This window comes from Microtus oregoni, unplaced genomic scaffold (assembly GCF_018167655.1).
Source record: "Microtus oregoni isolate MIOR12 unplaced genomic scaffold, Mior012 000001F_ref0000356, whole genome shotgun sequence".
Lineage (NCBI taxonomy): Eukaryota > Metazoa > Chordata > Mammalia > Rodentia > Cricetidae > Microtus > Microtus oregoni.
Genome location: NW_024543060.1, coordinates 60,780,829 through 60,793,211, shown reverse-complemented (window position 1 = coordinate 60,793,211; position 12,383 = coordinate 60,780,829).

Genomic DNA, 12,383 nt, shown 5'->3' with positions numbered 1-12,383 from the left:
CATATTGTGAATCTGTAACTATATTAAGAGGTTCTTTAAAATCCCTTAGCACCATAAGAATGGCATATAATTCTGCCTTCTGGACAGAATTATAAGGGCTTTGTTCCACCTTACTCAATTCATCTGACTTGTAACCTGCTTTCCCTGATTTATTTGCATCAGTATAGAACGTATGGGCTCCAGTTATTGGAGCATCACGTACAATTCTAGGAAGAATCCAAGAAGTTCTTTTTATGAGATTAAGTCTATCACTTTTGGGATAGTTGCTATTAATTTCTCCCAAAAAGTTAGCACAAGCTCTTTGCCACGGTTCATTGTCTTCCCATAACTTTTTTATTTCTTCAGTAGTAAAAGGCACTATAATTTCTGCTGGGTCTATACCTGCTAGTTGACGAAGTCTCAGCTTACCTTTTATAATTAATTCAGAGACCTTTTCCACATAAGTTTTTAATTTTTTACTTGGTTTATTAGGTATAAATATCCACTCTAAAATAATATCTTCCCTCTGCATTAGAATCCCTGGCATTCATGCTCCTGGCATGCTAAAAAAGGTTTTCTACCCACTGAGATGCTTCCACAATTCCACTACCATTATTTTGATGTTTGGAGTTCATTGAAAACATCTACAGAAGGGCAAACATCTTTCAACTTTAATCTCTTACACATTATGTTCCAAGCATAACAGCTGAACAAAGGATATGCTTTCTCACTATAATACAAATTAACAACACACTAGGAAGGATAACTATATTACAGTTTATAATATGACCATTTGAGAGCATGGCACTTGGCAATGTGAGGAAACATTTTACTTTTCTGTGTAGCACAATGGCTTGTATCTGCAGTACTTATCAGATGTCAACAAAGAAGGTATGAGGAGGGTGTTAGCATACAACTTTCCTCCTGTCCCTGGCACAGGGACACCACCACTGTGTTCATGGAAGAACATGGATTTCAATTCCATTCCTTTAAAAATTAACAAACTTTTGACCATTTTCAGGACTTAGGATACAAAGGGCAGTTGTTGGTGTGTTAGTTTGGACAGAGACTGCATTCCTCACCTGGTGCTCTCTTGAGGAGGTACCATATTTTCTGAGTAACTCATTACAGTGTTATGTTCTTTCAACACAAGCATTACTGGAATATCCATCATGCTACTCATTTAACTTTTATGAAGTTACAATAATCTCCTAGCAAAAAAACAGAGTACAACGTCAGGAATATTTTTATTTCATTTTATCGCTGTCTGGGTGCTGTGTTGCGCTCCTGTTCTGTCGCGCTTAGAGGGCACACTCAGGTCCTCAGATTATCAGCAATCACTTTTACCCACTGAACCATCATCTCCTGGATAGTGGGTATGAAGCAATTTTAAGGCAAACAGTTTTGCATATTCTTGTTTATTGTCTTTGGTTTTATAATTCACAGCTAATCTAGATAGAACGTTTCAATTATAAAGGTGGGAAAAGACCTTCAGATTTATAGTAAGCTATAAATGTAATAAAATCCCACATTGCAGAAGTTCATGATTGAGCGACGGAATGGTATATGGGCCTAAGGTATCAGTGGCCAGAGATGATCTCAGAGAGGCTATAAAAATGTGGGAACTCTTGGCATAAAACAGACATGGAAGTACGAAGTTGCTACTTATGATTCTATCTAGCAGGATGCGCTTCCCTTGTGTTTGCTAAGTTCGTCCTATTTTAGTGATTGTGGTTTCAGCTAAATGAAGCATCAAGAAAGTCTTTCACAATAGCTCCATGGGCACAGTTCTTTCTCAGTTTACTTCATTCTCTTTGCGTTTGGCTGTTGTTATACATATTTAATTGACGTATTAACTGAACCTGGGTTTGTGTCATTATCTATCACAGCTTGACAGAAAAGCCCAGTGAAAATGCTTGTATTTATATTCTTTTCCTCCAAAGTGAAAAATATCTCTTCAGTACAGTGTGTGTGTGTGTGTGTGTGTGTGTGTGTGTGTGTGTGTGTGCTTATTGGTTGGTTAGTTGGTTGCGTTTTTATTCTGTTGTTTTGTTTTTGAGAAAAGATCATATGTAGCTCAGACTTGGTCCACACTTCCTTTATGGTTAGGAATGGCTTTTGCTGCTGTTTCTCTTGCCTTTACTTCCTGAGTACCAGGATTGGAGGTGTGTTCTACCTTACCTAGATTAGTAGGTGTCAAGGATTGAACCCAGGGCATTGTGGATGCTGTATCCCAGACTTCTGCCTTTTTTATTGTGCCATTTTAAAAGTCATCCAACAAACAGAATGAGCCACTTTTTTTTTTCTAAATTTCATGAAGTCTTATAACTATTTAGGGCATGTTAAGGGCATCATGGGGTCATGATGTACAGCTAGTCAGGCCAGTGATACATCACAGCTTATACTTCCACCTGAGCTCTCTGAACTTTAGGCTCAGCCATCCCCTTGTGCAAATGGTGTCAGAATAAAATTAACTTCAGTGTGTGGATAAACAACTTCACACATCTGGAGTAAAATGTTCTTTTGTATGAACTGACTCTGAGAAAGACAAACACTGTTCATCTTCCTTTTAAAGGGGTCAGAAAGACACAGAGAGAGCAGGAAAGAAGGGTCTACCTACATTGAAATTCAGTGTCCCGCCATATACAAATCAAGGTACAAAATCACTTAATCACATTACTAATTACATAAACCTTTAAAAAGGAATAGCAAATGACCTGTACTATTGAAATCCTTTGCAAAAAAAATCAAACTAATTTAATTCTTATAGCAGTCCTATTGGGTGTCCTGTTGTCACTGTCATCTCATGAATACCAGAACTAAGCAGAGACTGTATACAGAGGCATGCATGAGTCAGCTGCAGGCTTAGGTCTCTGGCTCAGGCCTCTGCATGTCTGTGCTTTGCTGTACTGTTTCTCCATGTCGATTTGTTTTTTTTTTTTTTTTTTTTGATGGATTGAAGGACTCTTAACTAAATCTTTCTACGCCTATTTATACTGAAACCAAATCTAGCAGCAACTTTTGCAGCAGAAGGAGGGCAATGGCCTTGATAATTAACTTTTAAAAAAATTTCTTTCATTAAAGAAGGAAGTGTGAGAGATGACATTTTCCTCGCCTAGATCACCAGAGAACTGCACCATATAAATTCGATATTCCTCAATGCAATATTTCTGTAACACTTTGTCTCAGAATTCTGTGTCATTAGTCTTGGCTTACAAAACTCATCACTCACACTGTATCCTTTTTGACAGAATCTACTTTCCAATGGTGTAAACACATCAAGGGCCTTAGTTATGTGATGTTCTTTGTGAGAAACATTCCTCTGGACTCTCGATGACACATAAATACTTGCTAGTTTGTGATGTCTTCATAGCCCTGCACATTTTCTATGTCCCACTAAACCATGTGACCTGTCCTGGCACTTACTCTGTCCAGATAGCTGCAAGAGGAGTGTTACCTAAGACTAAACTGGCATTGTCCCGAGCAGTGACAGTATTGGTTCTGAAGATAGTCACACTAGTGCCCACACTGCAAAGGACATCTGAAAGTGCCTCCACTCACCTCAGCAAGAGTCAAACAACACAAGGAAACACAAGGAAAGGGGGGAGACAGCATTGAACTAATCCAGCAATGTCTTTGAGCAATGCAGAGGCAGATTCCAAAGCTGAGTCAATGACTAGCTATAGTGGCAGTTCCCATGCACACTGAGGATGAAACCACGTTGGGATAAATACTGGACTAACGCCTGTAGTCTGCTAACGCACCCAGGGACCCTATCTAGAAGAGCCTATTCATTATAAAGTCGGAAGATATAGAAGAATAAGATTTCTGACTTTTTCTAATATCAACGTCCCCATATATATCTCTATCCAGAGCCTGAATTAGTTGGTTAAATATAGGCTATGTAGCAGATTTATTTTTTACTGAAGCATGCTTGGGCAGTCCATATATGGTGGTTTGTTAAACTTATACATATTGGGTTTTATGGTCTAAGTTGATGAGGATGTAATAGTACTAACAAAATCAGCATATAAATGGTTCTTTATTTAAAAATAGGGTTTTTTTTCCAGTGAAAATTTTTCTTTAGTGGGAGATTTTTGTTGTTTTGCTTTTTGATTTTTTATATTTATTTGTTTATTTATTAAAAATTTATGTCTCTTCCCCTACACTGCCTCCCATTTCCCTCCCCCTCCCCCAAACAAGTCCCCCTCCCTCGTCAGCCCAAAGAGCAATCAGGGTTCCTTGCCCTGTGGGAAGTCCAAGGACCACCCACCTCCATCCAGGTCTAGTAAGGTGAGCATCCAAACTGCCTAGACTCCCACAAAGCCAGTATGTGCAGTAGGATCAAAAACCCATTGCCATTGTTCTGGAGTTCTCAGTAGTCGTCATTGTCCGCTATGTTCAGCGAGTCTGGTTGTATCCCATGCTTTTTCAGACCCAGGCCAGCTGGCCTTGGTGAGTTCCCAGTAGAACATCCCCATTGTCTCAGTGTGTGGGTGCACCCCTCGCGGTGGTCCTGAGTTCCTTGCTCGTGCTCTCTCTCCTTCTGCTCCTGATTTGGACCTTGAGATTTCTGTCCGGTGCTCCAAATTGGGTCTCTGTCTCTGTCTCCTTTCATCGCCTGATTTTGGACCCCAACATGTCTCAGAGAGTAATGGAATTTTCACCAAGCCTGACTGACCTAATTTCTGTCAATCCCTAGAATTCACATGGTAGAAGGAAAAAAACCAGTTAACAACAATTGTTTTCTGAACTCCACAAAGACACACACAACACACAGTCACATACACACACACATCCTCACACACAGACACACATAGATGTATACATACAGATACATACAAAGACATACACATTCACACATACTGAATGAATGAATGAATGAATGAATGAAAGTAAAAATTTGGAAAATAAGTTTCCAAATATAAAATCAGGTGCTTTCTTCCCCACAGTTCTATTAACTTATTGTAAGCCTCTAAATATCATGCTGTTATCCACTCTGTAGTCATGACAGATATACAGAATTCTTTGAGCATTGCTTGAGAAATAACATTCCATTTAGAGATGTGTGGCAAAGCTCTGCCCCTGGACTCTTAAATAGGTACAAATATTTTATCTAACCACATGAAATATTCCTTCATATGACAGCTGCGAATAGATAGATTTTGTAAGTATGAATGTGTTTTTCTCACACTAGCAAGTAATTTCTTCCTGTAAGAGAGGTGCAGGAAGATTTTTGTAGGTCTGAATTTTGGCTAATTTTTCCGGTTAGACATTCATTGCATGAACAATTAAAGTTTCATAGGCTTCCATGATTTCTCTGTCCTCCTTTGCTCACCCCATCATCTTGCTTCCTTCTGAAAATCATCAAATACTCTTCCTCCTGTTCTCTTTCCATTTCTGCCTCTTCCTCTCCCAAACCAAAATCAAGGCTGATTGGCCCATATTTCCCTCAGGAACCAAATGTCTTTTTAAATGATCTTTTGGTACTTTCCCCATGGATATCAGTTACAACCAAGGCCCAATTGTTAAACCAGTTATTCCAGGAAATTTGGGTCTTTGAAATAATTCTAGAACCTTATGGAGAAGGTGAATGTAGAAAAATTATAATTTTTGAAGTTGAAATTCAGAGCGAGGAAAGGTAGTCAGTGACTATATAAAGAATGGAGCATTTAGTCACTTAAAATGAATATCATAGATTTCTTCCTAGATTAAAATCTAGTAAATGAACTGGGCCGTGGTGGCACATACCTTTAATTCCAGCATTTGAGAGGGAGAGGAAGATGGATCTCTGTGATTTGGAGTCCAGCCTGGTCTACCAGTACTAGGTCCAGGATAAGCTCCAAAGCTCCCAAGAAACACTGACTCAAAATTGTCCTCCCCACAAAAAAAAAAAAAAAACCTAGTAAATGAACCAGAAAAAAATATAACCATAAGTGTTGGGTCTATTTTCTTCCTACTCAAAACTTAACAAGGCATTTAATGTCCTTCTGACAAAATTAATAACTACATATTATCTGGTCTCCAATCAACAGTAAGTCACAAAACCAAACAAAACAGCGCTTCGCTGTAGAACTAACTCTTTGAATGAGAGAGTTTGTTCAGCAATGTGCTCTAGAATAGCAATGAACACACAGTAATATGTCTTTGCCTTCTATTTTCTTCACTCAAAACTTCTTCTATGCATCTTTAAGGAGAATGAGCCACTGCTGAGATACTGAAGCTTGAAAAATATAACTAATCGTCTCTATTAAGCATATATTTTTCTTTATCAAAATAAAACTTTGAAGGCTAGTTAAACTATATTTCTTAAACAATGAATATTCCAGTACAAGAAAGGGTATCAGTTTACCACAATCAGTAGGTTGATCTACATTTGTGGTTTTCAAAGATGATTTTAACTTCATATAAGGTTACTTTTAAAATATAGGTCCTTCTTAACGTTATTCAGATGCACCTAAAATCTGTTTGTCCATTAATGAGTCAGCAAAAGCTTTGCAGCTTGTTAAGGGAGCTAAGAATAGGCTGATACTGAAGTATAGGAAGTGTAGCAATGCTCCTAACTGTAGGTTTAATGTGAGCTATGAACTTTACCTGTAAGATTCAACAACCCGGATGAATCAACAGGTTATTGTAGGTTGTCAGAGACATTGAGAGATAGATAGACGCAGAAATCGCACAGGAAATTTTGCAGAAATTATAGATTTGTAGCTTAGGATACCAAATTTTTTTTATGAAGAACACTAAAAGAAATCATGTGAGAAAAGGTAACTTTAGAGAGTTTGGCTTCATCCTGAATGTTCTGTTTCTGTAGAAGAGATTAGCATGCTCAATACTTCGAAGAGAACAGTGAGTATTTCATCTGTTCTACAGAATGTGTCGTATTCCTCAACTCCGTTTTCCTTTTTATTACCTCTCTTAGATGTTTGTTTACAACAGCTGTACAAGACCCTCACGTGGGAGGCTACTGTTAAGCTGTTCTTAAATATGGGCGCGTGATGTTTCCTCGCACACTGGCAGGAAAGCTGTAAGTTCGACATGATAATTTCGCAAGTTGATACAGAAGTTACCAAGCAGTATTTACTCAAGTGCACTCTCTCTGGTCACTGCCAAATGCCTTGCAAAAGAGACAGAAGTGAGTGAAATAAAGGCTTGAAGACAATAAAAGAAAGAACCACATGTTCAGTTTGAGGAGAAACATGTCAGAGAACAAAACTAAGATTATGAAGTTGGTAAAAAAAAAAAAACAACTACATTTATTGGTCTGGGAAGGTGGGTAAAGTGTTTGATGTACAAATCTGAGGACCTCGGGGTGGATCCCCACATCAAAGCAGGTATGGCTATGCGTGTATGTAAACCCAGCAATAGAGGATGAAGTGGGCAGATCTCAGGGCCTCACTGCCCAGCCAAGCAACATGAAATGCTAAACTGCATCTCCTGTGAGAGGATTTATTTCAAAGATGAAGAATGTCTGAGTAAAACATCCATAGACAGAGTGACAGACAAGTACACATACACACACCCAAACTATAAAAGTCATAATTATATTAAATTGTGAAGTATTCTTTTATCCTAAAGAAATTGTACTAGACTCATCACCCTTTGTACGTTGAGCATTCCTCTGTGTACACCTGAGCATGTGTGAGAGAGTGTGCATCAGTGTGTGTATGTGTGTGTTGTGTGTTAATACAAATGTGAGATTTTGGGGACACCATGCTCATGTGGAATACAGAGGACAATCTTAAGTATTGATCTATACACTCTGCCTTGTTTAAAACAAAATTCCTTGGCACTTTCTGCTCTAAGGCAGTACCAACAGATGTGTAAGCATCTAGATTTTCCCGTCTCTGTTTCCCATCTCCTTTTGGAGTGTTGGGATTGCAGACACTCATACTGTATGTCCACCTTATATGTGAATTCTGGAAATGTACAATAAGCACCTTTACAATTGATTCATCTCCCCAGTCCTCTTTGCACATTCTTTTGCTAAAGTTTGTGCTATATTTTTACCACCATAGATTTCATTGTTAATCTACTACTGTGTACTCAGAGGCTAAAGCATTTACATTATTAATAGACTTGATATCAAAATAGAACTCTGCTGAAGAGGCAAATGCTCATATTTAAAATGAACACAACATACAAGTTGCCTCATTCTGTTAAATAAATTTTCAGATGTAAAGTAATGAAATGTCATTACAGGACCACATCCTCATTTTGCAGTGAAAGAAACCACTGTGAGCCCTTGTTACACAACTACTAAATATTTAGAAGCAATAATGAGTGACCAGTAATCATAGACATAAATTATAGATATAAATAATATTATTTATATGCAAATAGGAACCAAACTATGCTATGTGGAAACACATAGTGAGTGGATGTTTTAGGATGTTCATGGGCAGAATTATTAAAATACTCCAAATTTAGCTCAATTATTCCAATTATATGTATTCTGACATATGGTGGTTAATATGAAGTATACTATGCTGATAATTTATATATGTAAATGCATTAATGGTATATAAGAAACACTCTGATCTTTGTCGTCTAAAATTTCAATTTAGGAAATTGGGATGTAAGTCTTTGACAAACTTAGTATGTGCAAGGCCCTGGTCTCAACCCTCTGCATACAAGAAGAGAATCTAAAACCAGAGATGCACATTTCAGACATGATTTTACATGATAATATTCCTTAGTGCTTTTTCTTTGTATTAGATTTATTTCTTTTATTTGCATGAGTGTTTTGCATGTATGTATACATGTACACAGTGATAATGATTTGTGCCTGGAGAGGTAAGATCTCTTGGAACTGGAGTTCAACACGATTATGAGCCATCATATGACTGCTAATAACCAAATCCAGGTTCTTTGTAAGAGCAACAAGTGCTCTTAACCACTGAACCATCTCTTCCACCCTTCCAAATGCTGTTTCTTAACTCTTGGCGATGATTTCAAATGTGAACAAACACCCTAGCCCCAACCAAGGAAAAGTTAGTGTCTAGTACATCTAGGTGGCCATTATCACCTACATGATAGAATGCTAGTAAAAACTGTGGACTACCAGACAAAGGCATGGTTAAGTATCATCTAATGAACAACAGTTTCTGCTCTTCCACAGAAAAATAATACACAAGTCAAAATGTAAAAATGTCAACCACTGCTGAAAAAGGATAGTTCAAAATCTAAGCTGCAGACATCAAGTTGATTTAATGAAATCCATTTCTTTAATTATATCTGCATGGGCACAAAACAGATTGAAAAGGGTAAATAACACTCTTTAATGTTTCAGAATTTTCCTTAGTTCATCTTTTCATAGTATATTAATAAAAATATGGTGACTGATATGTTCATTCTCTGTTTATATGAAATCCAAGATCCAGCAAAAACACACTTCTGCTCACTCTCTGTGAGTATACACAGAATTTTCTTAAATAATATTATTTTAAAATGAGATCTTTTTCTGTATTTTCCAGCTAAGTAGATTTGTTATCTGGTTTTTACTAGAAAAAATAAAATCAGTGTGTTATAGGGCAAAGAAATATACAACTGAATTGGAAAATATTTTATTTGTAAGATGATAATTTGCAATTTCCTTTTAGTTTAGATACAAGCAAGGGGCAATAAAAGCAGTAATCAAGAATATAGAACCTTCCGGTCAGAATTGTCTTAGTGATGAATTTTCTTAGCTATCCATAATTGTCTTCTGCTTAATGGGATGCTGAAATCTGGCACCCGGTTCCACCCATGACAATTTATATTTTATATTTTCCATTCATTTATTGTCTTTCACCACAACAGACTTTTAGGAATAATCACAGACGTTGTCAATGGTGAGAAATAACATACACTGACCAACACTTCGTGGAAAGGTTGGTGACAGAGCTTTGTCATGTGACATCTGGGTCACTGATGCAAAACAGCACAGCTGAGATTTTCCAGTAAGCTTCTAAGATCTGTTTCAATAACCATTTTGGTAACATAAGCAGATTAACCTTATGAGCTAACAGAACAAAAAGGTGCTTGAAGAGTTAGAAACATTCTAATCCTGATTGTTGGAACACTCTCGAGAGCAGCAGAGGTTCTCAACCCTCTGGTCATGACTCCTTTGGGGGTCGGATGATGGTTTCACAAAGATTACATAGCAGATCTCCTGTGTATCAGATATTTACATTACTATCTATAGCAGTAGCAAAATCACAGTTATAAAGCAGCAAGGGAAGTAATTACATGGTTGGGGTCAGCACAACATGAGGACCTATATTAAACAGTCTCAACATTAGGAAGGCTGAGAACCTCTGCTGTAGAGCGAAGCAGAACACAAAGGAGCCTCCTCAACATAATTTGACAAACACTTGGGGAAAATGAAATTTCCCACATTTTGAAAAAAGAAATTTTTGTTCTTGTTGTTGTTTTGCACAGTACCGGTAGAGCTTCATTCTAAGACAGTGATTGGTCAAACTTTTCTAGAGTTCCCCTTAAAACTTCCTCTAAAGAACTGTCTCAAATGGGTTTTCTCTGCTGCCCCAGTGGTGGAATTAAAGGCTTTCACCACCGCTTTCCATCCAGCGAGGTTTTCTAATCTCAAGTGGTCAGCCCTAAAAGCACGTACATACACCAACACGAAATAGGCTCAGCAGGGTGTACATAGATCTGATTCTACGTGTAACAATGATAAACACAGAAGAGGCCATGAATCGGAGAGGGAAGTGGGAGGAGGGAGGAGTTAGAGCAGGAGGGAGGAGTTAGAGCAGGAGGGAGGAGTTAGAGCAGGAGGGAGGAGTTAGAGCAGGAGGGAGGAGTTAGAGCAGGAGGGAGGAGTTAGAGCAAGAGGGAGGGTTCAAATGATGTACATATGTTTGAAAGTCTCAAAGTATTTTAAAAGTTGTCTTAAAAATAAGTCTTAAAATCGGTTGACTGAGACATAGTAGGGATAATTTGGAAAATCAAATTTTAAGTGGGCCACTTAAAAATTTATTTTATATATATATGTGTGTGTGTGTATGTCATATATATATTCACACACACATTAGTAAAACCAATCAAAAACAAGCCATTTTTTATGCCTCACTATAGTCATAAGCTGTGTATGCTTCATCTAAATGAAAGTGGGGGTAGGGAGAGGTCCTCTGTTTCACTGCTATAGAAGCTAAAGTTTTCCACCTTACTGTAATTTAGTGCACAGGAAACATTAGAGAAAGTAATACCATTTTCCTTCAGAAGCCATAGGCATACCATTTATAAGAAAGATAAAGGTTGAAATACTAGATTCAAATAAAATATTATTTAAAAATAGAAAAAGAAATATAAAGGCTCACTTTGCTTTTATCCCTCAATTTCAAATTGGAAAAAAAATTGTTTGTAAATTCCTTGTAAAATTGCTTGAAAAAGAACCTTGTAATCCTAAATAGGTCCTTATCACAAAGGTTTCCATGTATCAGTAGATATTTGTTTATTCATCAAAACAACAAAGAACAAAAATAATGCTATTATTTAAATTCAACAGTGGCACAAGATAGTGCACACTAACCGCTAATAATAAAACGTCCAGCAGATTGGCACTCCTCATATATACTGAGTTTCGGTACACAAGCATTAACTTAAAATAATTATCATAATTAACAAAAGATGCTATCACCACTGAGTTCACACTTCAAAGAAAAATAAAGGTCAGTGGACTAAAATTTTATATATGCACATATTTTTATGCTACATCTATAATTATTTTAGATGAGAAATCTAAACAGAAAGAAAGGAGAGGCTAAGTGGAAGGACTGGCAGGATGAAGGGGAAGAGAAGTAAGAGGAAACTAAAGAAAGAGGAGTGGAGAAGGGGCAGGGCAGAGAATGCTTTAATGACTGATTAATCAAAGAATATGAGACGGCGACATTATCTTGAATTTTAACTATTGACCCGCACATGCCAAAGGCAAAGTAGTGTCTGTTTAAGGAGGAGAAAAAAAAAAGAGATTTTACTCATAAATAGAAAGGAGACAGAAATATTGGCAAAGATACACACCCAGCAGAAATGAAGCCATAATTCAAGGGATGCCAGCGGCCCCCAGACACAGAGAGCACAGCAGGGAGGCTCCCGGGAGCCTCAGAGGGAGACCACCCTGTCGTGTTTTAGTTTTGATTTTATGCTCTGCCCTCTGCCCCTGTGAGAAAACACATTTTTCTTTATTGAGCCACTGAACTTGTAGTGATTTTTCAGAGCAGTCCATAGGGAACTAATAACTGGGGTGAGGAAAAACCGGAATGAAGATCTGGGGCAAGAGCAGGTGCGGGTGGAAATACCAGGGCTCTACGGGCCTGGGCAGCCCACTAGGCATTCAAGTGGAGAGAAAGTATCTCAGGTATGTCCGAGTAAATTCACGGTGATTGCCATCTAGATTGTCAGTAACA